Here is a 20,895-nt window from a genome sequence, read left to right as displayed (position 1 = left end):
TGTAAAAAGTAGAATCCAATGGAACCAATTCTAAGTTATCTCCTACTTTAAGTGGCCATCCTGATACTGGAAAAAGAAATGGAATCATAGCTGATCACATAGCTCATTGTTGACATGGCCACAGTAAACGAAGTATCACTTAGTGGTTTTTATCTTTGAGAATCAGTATTTGGACCAATCATGGAAAACTGTACTAAGACTATAGAACAGATTGTAGCCACCTTGTTATTAAAAGTACAGATAAAGTAGAGATGGGAGATGCTCCAGAAAAATAAGATAGCAAATTATTATTATTATTATTATTATTATTATTATTATTATTAGGGGAGAGAGGAGAAGGATAGGAAATTTATGTCTTATCGTCTTATGAAGTGGCTAACTAAGATGCATTGTTCATAATTTATAGACCAAGAAATGGAGTTTTAACAAATTTTGTTGTTATTTCAGAGATCTGCAGAGGAGAAACTATGGTAACAAATTGTATAGTTTTATATATAGTTGTGGAGGTAGGGAATTGTGTTAGTGAGCAAAATCCTCATCGACCATAGCAGGAGGCCAATAGCCAAGAAGCAGAGGTATAAATGTGCTAATTAAGTATCTGGAGGTGAGCCCCAGAAAAACAAAAAGTAAGCGGTTAAAAGTGTTAGCCTGTGGGGCTCCAGACTCTGTGGGTAGGGAAGCATGGAGAGAATTCTTAGTTTTCTTTATAAATTCTTCTGTTCTTTTTGCTTTTTAAACCATTTGCATTTATGACTTTTAATAAAAAATGAAGAAAGTTAAATGAAAATTTAAATTATAAATAGGGCATTGTTATAAAATAAAGACATTAATTAGGAAGATATTGAAAAGAAAATTTAACACGAAAAATGCACAGGAAGCCCAGAGTCCCTGTTCAAAACTATCACAATGGGAAGCTTAGATCTAGACAAGTTCTTTAAACGGAAATCCTACAGGACTAATTTGCAAAGAGACAATTGTAAGCAAAAAAAGAAAAAAAAAAGTTTGAAAATGAAATGAGGAAGACGGAAATATGGCAAAGTTAAAGACCAGAATTTAGCATATTGGCAGACTCCTCCCCACCCCATCTCCAACGCCAAAGCCAAAGACTTCAGAACCAATACAAGTATCCCCACTTTACTAATTTGCATTAGGCCATTTCACTTTTACTAGAAATCCGTTTGAGATCTCATGCTAGAGGCATTTATTTCTTATTATTATTATTTTTTATTTTTTAAAAAATTTTATTTTAAACGTTTATTTTTGACAGAGAGAGAGAGAGAGAGAGAGGGAGCTGGGGAGGGGAAGAGAGAGAGGGAGACACAGAATCCAAAGCAGGCACCAAGCTGTCAGCATAGAGCCTGATGCGGGGCTTGAAACTCAAGAAACTCCAGAAAGAAATCTGGAGAGGAGTTTTGCTTTTACCAAAAAGGTGAAAAGCAAAGATATTATTCAGCATTTGGTTGCCCCAAGCTGTCTAGGGGCAGTGCACAGTGGACCAGTGAGAGTGGCGCCACCCGGCTCCTTCCCAGGGAACCACACTTGGCATCTCAGCATCCAGCCGCCAGAGCTTTGAACTATCTAGGAGCATCTGTGCTTTATCCTGATTTATATTGTGCATCTGTTAGCAAGGAACCTAAAAGAGGTTATTTTTTGGGTTTAAGAATGCTCAAAAAATTTTCACTATAAATTAATGGCAATTGCTTCTTGGCTTTGTGTCATTTTGGCTTTTCTGGGAATGCTCTACTTTGGGATACCAGGGGAAAACTGTATTAAAAAATAATTGAAACATGAAAGGCAAAAAAAAAAAAAAAAAAAAAAAAAAAAAGAAACCACCAAAGAATTAGTGGAACTAACTGTAGGTCATGGATAAAAAAAAGAGATAATATACTAGATAAAGTGTTTCTTGGGTCTTTATTGAAGAGGTGATTAAAGAGATTCTCACTCTTTAATTGTCTTTTGAAGCAGTTAGATGAAAAGGAATGGATCAAATAGCAGCAAATAAGGAGGGGAAATTCAGATCACGGATGGAAATATTTGGCACAAGTTCTACCTAATCTCTCCTCCTGTCCCCATATGGCTACAGGCTCAGAAATTTCTTATACAGTTTTCTAGAATCTTCACTATGATTGCTATGTGAGATGAAAACTATGATCTAGGTTAACCTAACTGAAACAAGCTGTAACTAAATCACTTGGCTGCTGTTGAATTTATTTAACAATCAGACCAAAACTTGACAGATTTAAGAGAAAGAACATTCCTTGTATTTGGGTGGTTCAAACAAGGAATATCTTCTAAAAGAGGCAAGAAGGGCCTGGAGCATTAGTGGAACTATTGACCTTTGAGCCAGGGGCTTATCCAATGACCTAGATTCACCTCGGATTACTAGACCATGGTCAGTGGCTGGGTTCAAGTGAAACTTGAGATAGATAGAAAAAGCATTAATAATTCATTATACAGAATAAATAAATTGAGGTTAAAAGATGTTAAGTGATATATCCAAGATCAGAAGTTGAGTTAATAGAAAATCTGACCCTAGATCTTAGGTGCCTGGTGTCCTAGTCTAGAGCCCTCACACTAAATTACACAGCATTCATATTATAACACATGAAATCCGTTTGAGATCTAATGCTAGAGACATTTATTTATTATTATTATTATTTTTTATTTTTTAAAAAATTTTATTTTAAACGTTTATTTTTGACACACAGAAAGAGAGAGAGAGAGAGAGAGAGAGCGAGCTGGGGAGGGGAAGAGAGAGAGGGAGACACAGAATCCAAAGCAGGCACCAAGCTGTCAGCATAGAGCCTGATGCGGGGCTTGAAACTCAAAAACAGTGAGATCATGACCTGCACCAAAGTCAGATGCTTAACCAACTGAGCCACCCCAGCGCCCCTAGAGGCATTTATTTTAAGGAACCAATTGTGATAACTGGAAAATGTCTACATTGGACACTGTTATCTTTATATGCATCCAATCCCTAAAGAACTGGTGGCCTTTATATTATTCCGTCAGATGGCACATACTACAGAATTAGAATATGTAGCAGAGATTGTTAAGTATCCGCTGATATTGAGATGAACGCATGTCCTGGTTTCTCTGGAAAAGTCCTCATTCGTGCTTGCCCCAGTATGATTAGTAATAGCCTCCTGTGTCTTTAATAGTGTCCTATGTTGGGAGACAATCTGCTATGTGTCTCTCATATTTCTGAACATCCCATGAGTGAGGCAATAGCTTCTTTGTTCTGGACTATCTTTTTAAGGATGTTTATATAGTTAATAGCCTTGGAAGAGAGAAAATGTGCCTCTCTCCAGAGCAAGAGGCAGACAGACATGTAAGGCTCTTTTAGGATTTGGGTTCAAATTTCCTCTTCTGTAACACAGCTGGTTCTGTGTGTAGGTATCTATCCAAGCCCCTCAGCATTGCCCTTGTGGGACTTCAGAGGCCAAGGTAAACTGATGCAAATATGGTGATGCACACGCTATCTGCAGAGCCATGTGTAGTAAATCTTTGTCCCTGACCCAGGGGTCCTGTGTCTTTTGCCAGTATCTGTGAGCCTGTGCCAGGTAAACTTGTTATTTTGCAAGTGGCATAAAATCTCAGACGCTTCAGAGTTCTTAACATTCTAGTTAGTGCCGTAAATTATGGGTCTACTGGATTAAACATTCTTTCTTTAAGGAAAGTGCACCTGAGTTTTGGTTGGTCACTGTGGTAAGAGACTACATTTTTCATCATCCTTTTCATGGCCTTGTGATCAAGTTCTGGCCAATGGAAGGTGAGCCAATACTTCCAGATCATGATCATAAAAGGGATGGATATGGACTGCCCTTGACCTTTTCTCCTTCCATCTGCCTAGGATACAGACGTAATGGTGGCAGCTTGAAAAGACACTGTAGACTCAGAATAGAAGCCATCTGTTAGGTACAGCAGGACATCCTACTAGCCTGGCTACCTCTGGACTGTAAGGGGGATATAAACTTTTATTTAAATCAACATATTTTTGGCTCTGTTGAATGGCAGCTTGAATGAAGAAGTGAATTTAGAAATCCCTTTGTTATTATTATTTTTAATAAGTGGAGAAATTGAGACCTAAAATCAAAAAATGACTTGCTCATAATTACAGAGTTAATAAAACTAAAGCTAAAACATGAAGTCGATTCTCTTCTCTCTTGTTCCTCACATTGCCTGCATCCAGTATTACCAGATAATATTGAATATACAAGCACAAGGTGTCCAGAGAATTAGGGGCCTGGGGAAATTTTTACAGTGAGTAAATGTATGATAACTGATATCAATTATCCAGCTACAGATGAAGAAATGCATATAGAGGTGTAATTTGAGTTTCATGAGCTGACAATCAAGGTAAGACTGACAAATTGCAAGGGTAAAAAGTACCCGGTGGAGGATAAATGATTTATACTAAAGTGATGTGGTCGGCAGCTTCTTTCAATTTTCATTGTTATGTCCCTGAAGTCCAATTCACTGCCTTTTTGGAATGGCTTCATTAAGCAAGTGAAATTTGGAGAGGGATCTGAGAGAGTTGAAATAGTTCTCATGGCAAATGGGTGAAGGAAAACTGGCTAGGAACTGACTTCATAAATCAAGCGGTATCTATACATAGGACACTTCGTGAAATGCTTGAGGGTGTGGTGGAGACACAATGATTTTTTTAAGGCAATGTCTGTAACCTAGAAGAATGTACAATTTTGTAGGACTTACAATACCAGCATTAAACAAAGCAACACAGTTTTGTAGGGAGGAAGGAAATAGGCAGTTTCATAGAGAATATGAGGCTTGAGGTGTGCCTTGAAAAGATAGAATGTTGGGAAATTGAAGTTTTGTTAATAGCTGAATAATTGCCAAGTGGTTCCTCATTTAATTAGAATGTCTTAATAACAAGTGTTTTGTTATTACTCTTGTTTTTAAAAATTTCTTGATATTATTAAAACTCCTTCCCTAATCGTTTCTCCTTGGAATCTCATTGTTTTATAGATTGGTGCTGGGGTGTTCTTAAGGCATGAAAGTGAAATGGCAAAACTTTGATACAGAAGGTAGGATTTGGGATGGGCATCATTCAAAATTCTTAGGTGCCATATATACTGAATATTAAAATGGGAAAGATTATTATGGGCTGGGATACGTTAGATATGTCCGTCCTCTTGGAGCAAATGGGGAATTAGATAAGTCTTTAAAGGAACTGAGAATCAACACGGCACAAAGAAGCCTACACCTCTGCTACTGTGCATTTTTTAAACAAAATTTAATTGTGGTAAAATATACATAAGATTTACATCTTAACCTGTTTTAAGTGTACAGTTCAGTAGTGTTAAGCAAATTCACAGTTGTGCAATCCCCAGAAGTTTTTTTATCTTGCAAAACTGAAATTCTATATACATTAAATAACAACTCCTCCTCCCTCCCCCCTTCCCCTGGCAACCACCATTCCACTTCCATAAATTTGACTACTCTAAACACCTCATACACATAGAATCATAAAGTATTTGTCTTTTTGTGACTGATTTATTTCACTTAGCATGATGTCCTTAAAGTTCATCCATGTTGTAGCATGTGTTAGAATTTCCTTCCTTTTAAAAGACAGAATAATATTTCACTGTATGTGTATAGGACATTGTTTATCCTTTGATCCACGATGGACACTCAGGCTACCTTTTGGCTATTATAAATACTGCTGTTCTGAACATGGGCATACAAATATCTCTTTGGGACCCTGTTTTCCATTCTTTTGGATATATATCCAGAAGTGATTTCTGTAGCTTTGTAGTAAGTTTTTGAAATCAGGAAGTATGAGCCATCCAACTTCATACTGCTTTGGCTATTTAGTGTCTCTTAAAATTCCATATTAATTTTAGGATTGATTTATCAATTTCTGTAAAAAAATACCATTGGGATTTTGGTAAGTATTGACTTAAGTATGTAGATCATTTAGACTAGTATTGACATCTTAATTTTAAATCTTCCAATCTATGAACACAGTATATCTTTCTGCTTATTCATGTCTTTACTTTCTTTCAGCAGTGTTTTGAAGATCAGTGTGAAACCCTTCCACATTTTCATGAAGTTTATTTGTACTTATTTTTTAAATGCTATTGTAAATGGAATTTTTTTGTTTCCTTTTTCAGATTAAAGAAGTTTTTTTATGTTTATTTATGTTTCAGAGACAGAGACAGAACACAGGCAGGGGAGGGGCAGAGAGAGAAGGAGACACAGAATCTGAAGAAGGCTTCAGGCTCTGAGTACAGAACCTGACATGGGGCTTGAACTCACAAACCGTGAGATCATGACCTGAGCCAAAGTGGGATGCTCAACTGACTGAGCCACCCAGGCTCAGGTTTTTTATTGTTAGCGTATACAAATGCAACTGATTTTTACCTTTTGACTTTGTGTTCTGCAACTTTGTCAAATTTGTTTATTTCTAACAATTTTCTAAATGCAATTTCTAGGGCTTTCTGGGGATAAGATCATGTCTGCACTTAGACTTATGTTAAAAGAGAGTCTGCACTGATAAAAAAAATAGTCTTATCTTTTGATGCAGTTAAGAGGGATGTTGTATAATTTGCCAAGGAAAATTTTATATTTTATTTTCTTCAACTTAATCTACCCACTTAATAGTTAAAGAAAGGCCCAGAAGATAGGCATGGCTACATCATAGTTAATGACATTGATGTTAATGAGAAGTGGCCAGAGTCTCTAACTCTTGGGACAGTCGTCTTTCAATAACCCTTAAGTACTTCTACATTTCTAAGAGTCTGTTGTAATTGTCAACTGAATTTTGTTGTAAGCAACCCTTACACTAGATGGATTAGACTTAGCGCTCTCCCTCACTTCCTGCAGTGAATTCTTTTTTCTCTCTCAATCTGATATACTGATGTCTTCTTTATGTTACTATCTGTTCTTTTTTGTTAAAGTTTATTTATTTATTTTGAGAGAGAGAAAGATAGCTCAAGAGGGGGAGCAGAGGAGAGAGAGGGAAAGAAAGAAACCCAAGCAGGTTCCATGCTGCCAGCACAGAGCCTGATGCAAAGCTCAATTCCACAAACTGTGAGATTGTGACCTGAGCCACAACCAAGCGTCAGACACTTTACTAACTGAGTCACCCAGGTACCCCAAACTATCTTCTCTTTAAAGCCTTTTTGACTCAAGACAAGGATGACCACTCTTACCACTTTTATTCAACATAGTACTGGAAGTCCTGGCCACAGCAATCAGACAAGAAAAACAAATAAAAGGCATCTAAATTGGTAAGAAAAAAGTAAAACTTTCACTCTTTGTAGATGACATGATACTGTATAGAGAAAACCCTAAAGACTCCACCAAAAAACTATTAAAAGTAATAAATAAATTCAGTAAAGTCACAGGATACAAAATTTATACACAGAAATCTGTAGCATTTCTATACATTAATAATGAAGTAACAGAATGAGAAATTAAGAGAACAATTCCATTTACAATTGCACCAAAAATAATAAAATCCCTAGGAATAAACTTAAACAAGAAGGTAGGGTGCCTGGGTGGCTCAATCCATTAAGCATCTGACTCTTGATTTCTGCTCAGGTAATGATCTCATGGTTGTGAAATCGAGCCCCACATTGGGCTCTGTCCTGGGTGTGAAGCATTCTTAAGATTCTCTCTCTCTCTCTGTCTCTGTCTCTCTGTCTCTCTCCCTCTCCCTTCCTCCCTCCCTTCCTCCCTCCCTCCCTCCCTCCCTCCCTCTACCCCTCTTCTGCTTATGCACATGCTCTCTCACTTCCGCTCTCTCTCTCAAAAAAAGAGAGAAGGTAAAAAACCTGTACTCTGAAAACTATGACATTGATGAAAGAAATTAAAGGCGACACAAACAAATGTAAAGATATTTCATGCTCATGGAACCAGTATTGTTAAAATGTCAATAGTAGCCAAAAAAATCTACATTTAATGTAATTCCTACCAAATTGCAACAACATTTTTCACAGAACTGAAACAATCCTAAAATTCCTATGGAACCACAAAGACCCCAAATAGCCAAAGCAATATTGAGGAAGAAAAACAAAGCTGGAGGTATCACAATCCCAGGCTTTAAGATATACTACAATGCTGTGGTAATCAAAACAGTATGGTACTGGCACAAAAATGGACACATAGATCAATGGATCAGAATTCCAATGGACATATTTTCTAGAGCTGAATTTATGTTGTATCATAAAAGTTCTAAACTGTATATTCTTTAGTCTCAAGAACTACTTATCTCACGTGACTGTTCCCCTACATTTCTTAACTACAGCTTTATATTGATGGATTAAAAATCTGAAGTTAACATAGAAAAACATCGAGAGAACAAAGTACCAAATTAATCAAAACTGGTATTTCCACACTCCATTTTATGTTTCCTTTTCTGTTTCAATTTTTAATTTAAATTCTAGTTAGTTAATATATAGTGTAATAATAGTTTCAGGAGTAGAATTTAGGATTCATCACTTACATATAACACCCACTGCTCATCACTACAAGTGACCTCCTTAATATCCATCGCCCATTTAACCCATCCCCTATCCACCTCCCCTCCATCAACCCTCAGTTTGTTCTCTAGAGTTAAAGTCTCTTATGGTTTGCCTTCCTCTCTCTCTTTTTTTCTCCTTCTCTTATGTTCATCTGTTTTGTTTCTTAAATTCCACATATGAGTGCAATCATATGGTATTTGCCTTTCTCTGGATGACTTATTTTGCTTAGCATAATACACTCTAGCTCCATCCACATTGTTGCAAGATTTCATTCTTTTTGATGGCTGAGTAATACTCCATTGCATGTATATATACCATCTCTTCTTTATCCATTCTTCAGTCAGCGGACATTTGGGCTCCTTCCATAATTTGGCTATTGTTGGTAGTGTTGCTATAAAGATCAGCGTGCATGTGCTCTTTGAATTAGTATGTTTGTATCCTTTGGGTAAACACCTAGTAATGTAATTGCTGGGTCATAGAGTAGTTCTACTTTTAACTTTTTGGGGAATCTCCATGCTTTTTTCCAGGGTGGCTGCACAAATTTACAATTCCACGAACAGGGTAAGAGAGTTCCCCATTCTCCACATCCTTGCCAATATTTGCTGTTTCCTGTGTTGTTAATTTTAGCCATTCTGATAGGTGTGAGGTGGTATCTCATCTTGGTTTTAATTGGTATTTTCCTGATGAGTGATGTTGAGCATCTTTTCCTGTGTTTGTTAGTCATCTGTATTATTTCTTTGGAAAAATGTTCATGTCTTCTGCCCATTTCTTTACTGGATTATTTGCTTTTTGGGTGTTGAGCTTAAGAAGTTCTTTATAGATTTGGGATAATAACCATTTATCAGAGATTTCATTTGCAAATATCTTCTCCCATTCTGTAGGTTGCCTTTTGGTTTTGTTGCTTATTTCCTTCATTGTGCAGAAGCTTTTTATCTTGATGAGGTCCCAATAGTTCATTTTTGCTTTTATTTCCGTTGCCTCTGGAGACATGTCTAGTAAGCAGTTGCTATGGCTAATGCCAAAGAGGTTGCTGCCTGTGTTCTCCTCTAGGATTTTGATGGTTTCCTATCTCACATTCAGGTTGTTAATCCATTTTGAATTTATTTTGTGTATGGTGTTAGAAAGTGGTCGAGGTTCATTCTTCTGCATCTTGCTGTCCAGTTTTCCCAAAACCATTTGTTGAAGAGACTGTCTTTATTCCATTGGATATGCTTTCCTGCTTTGCAAAGATTAGTTGACCATATAGTTATGGGTACACCTCTGGGTTTTTTATTCTTTTCCATTGATTTATGTGTCTGTTTTAGTGCCAGTAGCATACTGTCTTGGTGACTACAGCTTTGTAATATAGCTTGAAGTCTGGAATTGTGATGCCTCCAGATTTGCTTTTCTTTTTTAGGATTGTTTTGGCTATTTGGGGTCTTTCGTGGTTCTATACAAAATTTAGGATTGTTTGTTCTAGCTCTGTGAAGGATGCTGGTGTTATTTTGGTAGGGATTGCATTAAATGTGTAGATTGTTTTAGATAGTATAGACATTTAACAATATTTCCTTCTTCTAATTCATGAACATGGAATGTTTTTCCATTTCTCAGAGTCATTTTCAATTTCTCTCATTAGTGTTCTATAATTTTCAGAGTACAGATATTTTTCCTCTTTGGTTAGGTTTATTCCTAGGTATTTTATGGTTTTGGTGCAATTATAAATGGGATCAATTCCTTGATTTCTCTTTCTGCTGCTTCATTATTGGTGTATAGGAATGCAACAGATTTATGTACATTGATTTTGTATCCTATGACTCTGCTGGATTCGTGTATCAGTTCTAGCAATTTTTTTTGGTGGAGTCTTTCAGGTTTTCTACATAGAGTATCACGTCATGAAGATTTGACTTCCTCCTTGCAGATTTGGATGCTTCTTGTTTCTTTTCATTGTCTTATTGGTGAGGCCAGGACTTCCAGTACTATGTTAAGTAATAATGGTGAGAGTCTTGTTCCTGACCTTAGGGGGAAAGCTCTCAGTTTTTTTCCCACGGAGGATGATATTAGTGGTAGGTCTTTCATATATGGCCTTTATGATGTTGAGGTATGTTCCCTCTATCCCTACTTTGTTGAGGGATTTTTATAAAAAATGTATGTATGTAGTTTTTCAGATGCTTTTTCTGCATCTACTGAGAGGATCATATAGTTCTTATCCTTTTTTTAATTAATGTGGTGTACCACATTGATAGATTTGCAAGTAGTGAACCACCTTTGCAGCCCAGGAATAAATCCCACTTGATTGTGGTGAATAATTCTTTTACTGTACTGTTGGATTCAATTTGCTAGTATCATATTGAGAATTTTTACATCCATTTTCATTAGGGATATTGGCCTGTAATTCCCCTTTTTGGTGGGGTCTTTGTCTGATTTTTGAATCAAGGTAATGCTCATCTCTTAGAATGAGTTTGGAAGTTGTCCTTCCCCTTCTATTTTTTGGAAGAGTTTGAGAAGAATAAGTACTAACTCTCAAAATGTTTGGTAGAATTCCCCTGGAAAGCCATGTGGCCCTGGACTTTTTGTTTGTTGGGAGATTTTTGGTAACTGATTCAATTGCTTTGTTGGTTATGGGCCTGTTCAAATTTTTAAATTTATTTCTGTTTGGGTTTTGGTAGTTTATATGTTTCTAGGAATTTATCCATTTCTTCCAGATTGCCCGATTTATTGGCATTTAATTGCTCATGATATTCTCATAATTGTTTGTACTTCTATGGTATTGGTTGTGATCTCTCCTCTTTCATTCATAATTTTATTTATTTGGGCCCTTTCTTTTCTTTTGATAAGTCTGGCTATGAGTTTATCAATTTTGTTAATTTTCTCAACTGCCACCTATATTCGTGGATCTGTTCTACCATTTTTTGTTGTTGTTGTTTCTATATTTATTTCTGTTCTTTTTAATTATTTCCTTTCTGCTAGCTTTAGGTGTCATTTGCTCTTCTTTATCTAGATCCGTTAGGTGTAAGGTTTGGTTGTGTATTTAAGATTTTTCTTTCATCTTGAAGTAGTCCTATATTGCCATATATTTCCTTTTTAAGACTGCCTGAGGTTTTAGACAATCGTCTTTTCCATGTATTTAGTATGTTTTTCCATGTGCTTTCCATTAATTTTTCCATGTATTTTTAAAATGTCTTCTTTAGGGGCGCCTGGGTGGTTCAGTCGGTTAAGCGTCCAACTTCGGCTCAGGTCATGATCTCACAGTTTGTGAGTTTGAGCCCTGCGTTGGGCTCTGTGCTGACAGCTCAGAGCCTGGAGCCTGCTTCACATTCTGTGTCTCCCTCTCTCTCTGCCCCTTCCCTGCTCATGCTCTGTCTCTCTCTGTCTCAAAAATAAACATTAAAAAATTTTTTTAAATGTCTTCTTTAATATCCATTTATTTTTTGGGGCACCTGGATAGCTCAGTCTGTTGGGTGTCCGACTTTGGCTCAGGTCATGTTCTCACGGTTTGTGGTTCGAGCCCCATGTCGGGCTCTGTGCTGACAGCTCAGAGCCTGGAGCCCCCTTCTGATTCTGTGTCTCCCTCTCTCTGGCCCTCCCCTGCTCATGCTCTGTCTCACTCTCTCTCTCAAAAATAAATAAACATTAAAAAAATAAAAAAATCCATTTATTTTTTAGTAGTATGTTCTTTAACCTCTATGTATTTGTGGTCTTTCCAAATTTTTTCTTGTGGTTGACTTCAAGTATCATAGCATCTTGGTTGGAAAATATGCATGGTATGATCTCAATCTTTTTATATTTGTTGAGTCCTTATTTGTAACCCAGTATATGGTCTATTCTGGAGAATACCCCATATGCACCCCATATGGAAAAAATGTGTATTCTGCTGCTTGAGGATGAAATATTCTGATTATATTGCTGGTGTCAGGGGGCTGTAGCACTCAGAAGGAAGGGGGTGGGGTGGGCTCACCCTCCAGACAGGATGAAACCCCCGAGTCACCTTCTCTGCAGACCTTCCCATTTTATTCTTTAGTAATGGTTTTGAGAACATATTAGCAAGAGTATTTTCTTTATTGTGTATGTTTCTTAATTTTTTAATTATATATATAAATTTTTTTTAATATATTTGACTATAGTAAAAGTTATCAGCTATCTCAGTGAACATGCTGCCCAAGCAAACACTGTTGTTTTGCTCAAAGTTTGTATGCACCAAATTTAAGTTCTACAAGATGAAAAGAGTTATGGAGATGGATAGTGGTGATATTTGCACAATAATGCGAATGTAGGTAATACCACCGATCTATACACTGAAAAATGGTTAAGATGGTACATTTTATGTGTATTTTACCACAATTTAAAAAAACAGTGGAAAAAAACCTTGCATGCTATTTCTGATCCTCAGCCTAACCTCTTTTTTTTTTTTTTTTTTTGTCTAGCAGTGGTAGTAAAGGCCCAGGATGCTGTGCAGGTCACCTGGTTTCCAAAATAAAAGGAGGAGGAGGAGGAGGAGGAGCAGGAGGAGCAGGAGGAAGAGGAGGAGGAGGAGGAAGAATGTCATTTTTCTTTTTAGGGCAAAATGCTCATGTTCACACATATGCAGTTTGCCTTACTTAGGGCAAGTCAGGATGTTATAAGAAGTACATGAGCAAAATACTCTTTAATAAAGAGTATTTGAAAGGAAAATATGCCGATTTCATGCTCTAAGCTGCTTTTGATTATGAAACAAATAATAAGTGTAACAAATTGCATTTATTTAACACCCATTACTCAGCCCCCACCAGGGATCTCTAATAGAGGCTGGTTTGTGCTACGGGAGGATTGTCCCACTGCATATGGTCTTCTGGAAATGTTAGAAGAATGTCCTAAACAGCTACTTTGAATAACTGGGATCTACTCTAGGCCTCTCTCTGAAAATTTTCTTTTGCTGAGAGGTGAAAAGTGCTAGTGGGGAGATTTCTCTTGACAGGTTTCAAATTTATTATGAGTCGAGAACCTTAAAGCAAGGAGGTCTTTCATGGTCCTTATTGGAGGAACAAAGCTGGAAAGTGGAGATTTATTAGCTAACACTTATACTGTGAGGATGCAGAAATGTTTTGGATTTCCAACAGACCCACATTTCTTTGCCCCAAACACACCCTCTGTACTTATATTTGGTAGTAAACTATGTGAGCAGTGTGCTGTGGAAGACACACAGTTTCCTACCCATCTGTGCTGTGCTACCAATCACTGCCTGCAAGCACAGAGAGTGTCCCCCTCAAAGATGAATAGTGCTTCATCTTAGAAAGGCTGCCACAAGCACTGTTGCATGTGGGCATTTGAATAGGAACAGAGTGGTAAAACTGTAATTTAGGAAAGGGGCTAGGGAATCGGTTTTATGGGCTCCATAGGTAGAAAACAGAAGAGAACTCACTGGGATTCCCAAATAATTTTTAATCAGCAGCCCAATTTTATGTATTGAGCCCTCGGAATTGCCCATGAATCACCCAGCCTTCTTTATTTCCTGCCATTAGTGAGATTATGTGTATTCTGATATCATGTGGCCTAAGCTTCTGCAATTTCCAAAAGGGAAAGAGGGGGGTTATACCTTTCCTTTTTTTAAAAATGAAATTTATTGTCAAATTGGTTTCCGCACAACACCCAGTGCTCATCCCAACAGGTGCCCTCCTCAATGCCCATCACCCACTTTCCCCTCCCTCCCACCCCCCCCATCAACCCTCAGTTTATTGTCAATTTTTAAGAGTCTCTTATGGTTTGCCTCCTTCCCACTCTGTAACTTGTTTTTTCCCCTTTCCCTCCCCCATGGTCTTCTGTTAAGTTTCTCAGGATCCACATAAGAGTGAAAACATATGGTAGCTGTCTTTCTCTGTATGACTTATTTCACTTAGCATAACATTCTCCAGTTCTATCCATGTTGCTACAAAAGGCCAGATTTCATTCTTTCTCATTGCCACATAGTATTCCATTGTGTATATAAACCACAATTTCTTTATCCATTCATCAGTTGATGGACATTTAGGCTCTTTCCTAGCTCTTTTCCTAGCAATGCTATCTCTGGGTCATAGGATAGATCTATTTTAAATTTTTTGAGGAACCTCCACACTGTTTTCCAGAGTGGCTTCACCAGTTTGCATTCCCACCAACAGTGCAAGAGGGTTCCCGTTTCTCCACAGCCTCTCCAGCATCTATAGTCTCGATTTGTTCATTTTAGCCACTCTGACTGGCGTGAGGTGGTATCTGAGTGTGGTTTTGATTTGTATTTCCCTGATGAGGAGTGACGTTGAGCATCTTTTCATGTGCCTGTTGGCCATCCGGATGTCTTCTTTAGAGAAGTGTCTATTCATGTTTTCTGCCCATTTCTTCACTGGGTTATTTGTTTTTCAGGTGTGGAGTTTTGTGAACTCTATAGATTTTGGGATACTAGCTCTTTGTCTGATATGTCATTTGTAAGTATCTTTTCCCATTCTGTTGGTTACCTTTTAGTTTTGTTGATTTTTTCCTTTGCAGTGCAGAAGCTTTTCATCTCGATGAAGTCCCAATAGTTCGTTTTTGCTTTTAATTCCCTTACCTTTGGAGATATGTCGAGTAAGAGATTGCTACGGCTGAGGTCAGAGAGGTATTTTCCTGCTTTCTCCTCTAGGGTTTTGATGGTTTCCTGTCTCACATTCAGGTCCTTTATCCATTTTGAGTTTATTTTTGTGAATGGTGTGAGAAAGTGGTCTAGTTTCAATCTTCTGCATGTTGCTGTCCAGTTCTCCCAGCACCATTTGTTAAAGAGACTATCTTTTTTCCATTGGATATTCTTTCCTGCTTTGTCAAAGATTAGTTGGCCATAGTTTTGTGGGTCCAATTATATACCTTTCCAATATATTGGAGAGGGATGGTTCCAAGGAGTTGTAAGTGTACTGATATAAGTGATGTTTATTAAGTTATGGTAAAATCAAGCATCAGTGGAAATGTCATATTGAGATCATAATGGTATGGGTCTGAATAAAGGCAATTTAGGGTTTTGGGTTTCTGGGTTCATCCCCACCCTCTCACATCCCCAGGGTCATGGGTCTCTCCTGGATGCACTTAAGATTAAGACACTTACACAAGGGAACTATAAAAATGTTATAATTTATAACTTGTTACAGGACGATAATATATAACTCAACAATTGGTAGTTCAGATTTCAGCTAATCTAGATTTTTATTGTTTGATAAAAGTGAAGTCTCTTCAAGACTGGACTTTCCTAAGTGGGTCCTTTGTGGATATACCCTTTACCAGTTAATGAATTTTTCCCCAGAATCTTTAGTGACTTCTTCAAGTCACTCTCTGGTAAAGTCCAGCTGTACACAGATAGAGTTTCTAGGCTCCTCTCTGAATCTGTATGTCAAGTGCAGCCCTGGGCTGTGGTCAGATAAGCCCCAGGGTCCACTCTAAACACTTCCAAAGGCTTTGGATAGAGGATGGGATCCAGTCAAGAAATGATGGTACAGGTAGGCCCTCAAATTCTTTTCACATATTTCTACCCATTATTGGGGTGAGGCTGCTGTTCATCTTTCTGGGGAACCTGACAACTAACCATGTCACTAGGAACTTTAATTTTTCTCCTAAGCTCCACAGCCTAATTTTATATTATTGGGGTAATATTTCCCCTATTAGCAGGACTATGATACTGTCTTACAGGATGATGTATTTTCCTGTTGCAATAAGGACAGTTGGTTTGTTTCTGCTCAAGCTGAAGTCTGGTGACACAAGGGAAAAAAAAACCACTGTTTTTTTTTTTTTTTTTTTAACTAGATTTTCTTCTTATTTCTTAAGGCTCGACTCCAACTTCTATAAGCCTATTTGGACTGAGAGTCTCCCTTCTGGAGGGGGTTTCTCTCAGTAGCATCTGTGACGTGGAGTTGTCTTTCCTCTTAACAACCAACTGTCTGCCAAGTATTCATTGTGCTATTGCTCAGTTGGAGGCAATCTTTTAAAGATCTCTTTAAAAGATTTAATGCTATTGTGAAGTTTTAGAGAGTCTTGGAGGCAATATCTTGTCCCTCCAGTTGGAGGGGTTCTGGTTTTCTTGACTTTAAGTGGAAAAACCTAGAAGCAACGCTCAGGTGGCTTCTCCTCTAATGGAGTGAGAACCTACCTATTAGGGGCCAACCTGACAACCTCAACATAGTGGTGTTCTCACCGCTTATGCGACAGTGGTTTAAAAATAAGTTTACAATTCCCACAATGACTTTCTGTTGGCAGCCGTGCTAAGGTATGAGTGACAGGAGACTGCCTCATTCCTCCAAGTAGCCTGGTCCTAGAATAGGGGTCAGATAGATCTCTCTTGTTCTTACCTATTCTGAACACCTCAGCCTCTCCATGGACAGTGGGACAACACTAAAAAGTCCACTGGGAGACTGAAACATACTTACCTATCTACAACAACTTTAAGTCTATCTCTAGTCTTAGATAAGATGTAAACATGGGAACATTTCCTCTCAGTTTTGGCTGAGTTACAGGCCTGATTGCTCCCCACATTCCAAAATGAGACTCCAGAGTATCCTTACGTGGGACGTGACCCTTGTCTCCTCATCTGCCTATGACTCTAAATTGGTTAACATTGTAGAGGCTGAGAGTGCTGAAGATTAGAGAAATTTAGTTATTTGTGCTGTTCCCTAACCTCAAGGCTAATTAGAGGGGCTTCAAGGACAGCATTTGAAGGCCTATAAGGAGACAACTTGGAGAGTTTTGTGTAATCCCCTGTGCTGGAGCAATGGTAGATTACAGTCTGACTCTTGCCTGAGGAATCTAAAGAGCAAAGGTGGGCTGCGGCCAGAGTGCAGAACCCAACTGCACCATGTTCCCACCAATCCTGGGCTACAGATGTGTGTTTCCCAGGGACCAGTTTCGGTCATGGAGAGAGAGCCAGCATGCCAGGGGCCTAAGGTCATCTTGCATGGACTCTTCAAAGAAGGCTTCCTGGAAGGGAATGGAACCCATGGAGAAAGAATCTGTGAGAAAGAGGGCTACAGAGAGCCAGGAGCCTAGGAGGGGTAAATGGGTCCAGCAAGAATTCTATCACGTGGAAGGAAATGGCTGGTGAGAGACCACAGCCCTGAGGCTCTGCAAAATGCCCAAAGGTGTTGAAGAGAGAGAGAGTCTTAAAGTCATAGCCAGACAGATGTAAGTCCAGATAATTCTAATTAGGAAAGACATTCTCCATACTCTTATCTATTTACCCCTTTCTCCCCATATCTGCTAGAGAGGGATTTTCAGACACTTCAGTTAGAAAGAGTTCCAAACTAACTATTTCTTCCAGCTGCCAGCAGGCTTGGGATAAACCTGGAATCAAGTTTGGAGTTTTGATATGGCATTGCACAAAAACTTTTATTATTCAACTGTGACTATTCAGGGACTAAAGTTAAGGACAGCAGTTAGTTATCAGAATGTATGCACATAAGTTGAGGAGCTTGCCTGGGTTCTTAAGCAGGGGTAAGGGAAGAACGAGGCCTGCAGATTGGGTTTGAGAAGGTCATAAAGAAAGAGAATGCAGGAGTCTCTGTTATATGCCAAGTCTAACTTATTTCCTGTGTTGATTACAAAAGGGTGGGAGTTAAGTAAGAAATCTGAGCTTATTATTCAATCACAGCCTCTGTCCCCACACTAACAGATGCTGCTTGAGCCTAAACCCCTCCTAAATGCAAAGACCAGAATACTACAGGCACCCTCCCATGTTCTTCTGCAGTGTAGGCTAAACACCTAAAAGGAGGAACTCTTTGATGTGAAACCTATTAAGTGACACCTGCTGTTTTGGAGGTGGCCAAAATGTTCCTATTTATAAGCTCTGGCTTCTTCTTCAGTTTCCACGCTCTTACTCTGGTCCCTCTTATTCCAAGCTCTTATTCTGGTCATTGCCTGTTCTTTCAAGACCTGACCTTGCTGGTTCGAGTGAACCGATCCCTATTGCCTGCCCAGGCCTCAAATTCTTTGGCCAGTAGGTAGCAGATCTCCTGAGAGCTAACTTAGACTCTTAGGAATCACCCACACTAAGGAATTGCAAAGAACCCTCTTCCTTTTCAAGTCCAGTCACTGTGACCTTTTGCTTTTCCTTGGACGTCTGCTTGCTAACACTTATCTGACCATGACTGGCATTGCTCTGCTGCTTGGAATTGATACACCAGTGGCCTGCCTGAAACTATTGCCAGCGAATCTACCAACCCTACAACTTGTCACACCACAGGGCAGTTGTAGCTTTCTCTTTGGGTAAAATAAATGTATGTAGAAAATTAAATTCAGAGAATATCCTTGGATTAGTATAAAATCAGCCCAACATCCATACCGTCTTCATTTCTCAATGATGTTGGGCCATCAAATAGACCTCAAAGATGATCTTGAGGTTTGCAGTGAGATTTCACGTTTAATGGGTTTCATTTGCTAATAATAAAACAGCGACTCCTTTTTAAATAATAATATGCTCCAGACACCTTGCTAGTACTTTGCATATATTACCTTTCAGATACCTGCAAAGGCAAGGTTTATTTCCGGCTTTGTACAACTGAGGAAATTGTAAACCTTTGTGGGCTGATTCTAAACCCATGCATTCACTTTACCTATGACCCTACTATGTCACACTTTCTTCTTGGGAGTTGTGCTGTACTATATATCTATCTATATCTATATCTAATCTATATCTATATCTATATCTATATCTATATCTATATCTATATCTATATCGGCAGTGGTTTAAAGTGGTTTAAGGCAGTGGTTCTCAACCAGGGGTGAGTTTTGTCTGCTAGAGGAATTTGGCAATGTCTAGAAACAATTTTGGTTGCCATGCTTTGGGGAGAGCCCTAGTGGCATCTAGTGAGTAGAGACCAGTGATGCTGTAAACAGCCGACAGGGCACACAAGAGCCCCTAAAGCAATGATTTATCCAGCCCCAAGTGTCAGTAGGGCTGAGGTAGAAAAACTCTGGTTTAAAGCAATTTTCAAAAGCAGTGTATATGACTGAATAGAACATTTGGTTGTGTAGTTTTAGCTAATCATGCTGCCAGATCATTGAGTGCCTGGTGTAGGATTTTATAAGAGAAAATACAAAATTAATCTTACCTTGTGAGACTTCAAGTCCCCAGATGTGTTACAGATTTTTAAATGTTGGTTAATATGGGGCCCTGTGCAAGAAAGATTCTCCAGGAACCCCTACAATCTGGAAAGGATTTAGGTAAGAATGGTCATGTTCAGTGGGCTCTGATTCTTTCTGGCTCATACAGAATGTTGGTGTGTCAAAGAATCTGCCATGAGGAGCCTAGCAGATTACACAGCACAATAACCAAACCCTCTGCTAGTTGAGATTCCATCAGGTGCTCCTGGATTATTTTCCAGAGTTTTTACCTCCCTACTTTTCTTAAGGTCTTTTAAAATCCCAAACAAACCTCACAGTACAGTCCTGAAAAGCCAGGTGAGTATCTTACTGCATTTATTTTTATAATAGGAAAGTCATCCAAGTTTGCTCACTGGAACAAATTACCCACTTATTGAGTCAGGAAAGTACAATATTACTTACAAACTGTTCTCTGCTGGTCCTCTAGCAGAGGATCGACTGTTCTAGCATAATGTAATGGCATCCAAAATATTATAGCATTAATTCAAGTAACCAGACAGTAAGGAAAAAAATAGCAGACCCTGAACAGCAGTAATGTTCTGCTCCTGCAGCTGATTAGCTATTTGAAACACAAAATAGCAGAGAAACCTAGAGACCAGAATGTGAAAGCAGATATAGTAATGATTTAGAAAAAGAGGTTGGAAAGGGCGAGGTGGTCACCTATTGGCCAACTTAGATCTTGACTTTTAAAATCAATTGCAAGTGGGAAGAAACACATTTCCTTTTAATGTAACAAAGTGAGTCCAAGTCTAATTCTTAATGATACCGTCCAAACTGCAATCATATTGTTGCTGCTGCCCTGAGAAGTATAAATGAATGCAAACATCTGTGCATGCCCCATGCATTTGTGCACAACATGCTCATGCTGTAAAGAGCCCCATAAAACAAAGCAGCCTGAATATTACCCAGACTTATTTTATAATGCTGCCTGGATTTGAAAATGGATAGAGAGGGTTATTATGTACTCATAAATTCAGGCCAATTAGGCAGAGAAACATTCCAAGCATAATGCCACATGTTCCTGCATTCTATCACCTCCTTTAGGTGCTATTCTGTGGGAAGAGGAAGCCTCACAAGAACTTTACACATAACTTGTTTTCCTGGCAAGTAGAGAACACACATTTGTAGGATTTGGGCTGACATAAATCTACTCTTTCCTAGGGGATGATGCCCATTAGCTCCTAGGTTAGCTCTGTTTCCAACGGGTGGAAAATAGTGCAATCATAGCTTGGGCGGGTAGTTATAGAGACTGAATTAAATGATGAGTAATTGGTGAGGGACAGATTATTCAAATGTGGAAATTAGAAAT

General features: G+C 38.5%; 1 long non-coding RNA gene across 2 annotated transcripts in view; it reads left to right on the top strand.

Moving 5' to 3' along the window:
• LOC147575629 (uncharacterized) overlaps window positions 1-20,895 on the top strand; it is a 440,855-nt gene that overhangs the window by 237,635 nt on the left and 182,325 nt on the right. Inside the window, exon 5 of one of the 2 annotated variants that reach the window (XR_015242570.1) lies at window positions 4,990-5,596. The exons of the other annotated variant lie outside the window; for it this stretch is intronic. This is a non-coding gene — a long non-coding RNA (uncharacterized LOC147575629). Of the gene's footprint in view, window positions 1-4,989; window positions 5,597-20,895 lie in introns of those variants that run through there. 2 annotated transcript variants of the gene reach the window in all.

Source organism: Puma concolor, chromosome D3 (assembly GCF_028749965.1).
Source record: "Puma concolor isolate L17-30 chromosome D3, mPumCon1.1.hap2, whole genome shotgun sequence".
NCBI classification, from domain to species: domain Eukaryota; kingdom Metazoa; phylum Chordata; class Mammalia; order Carnivora; family Felidae; genus Puma; species Puma concolor.
Note: the sequence above shows the minus strand (reverse complement) of the source record. Positions and strands in the feature narration are given on the sequence as shown.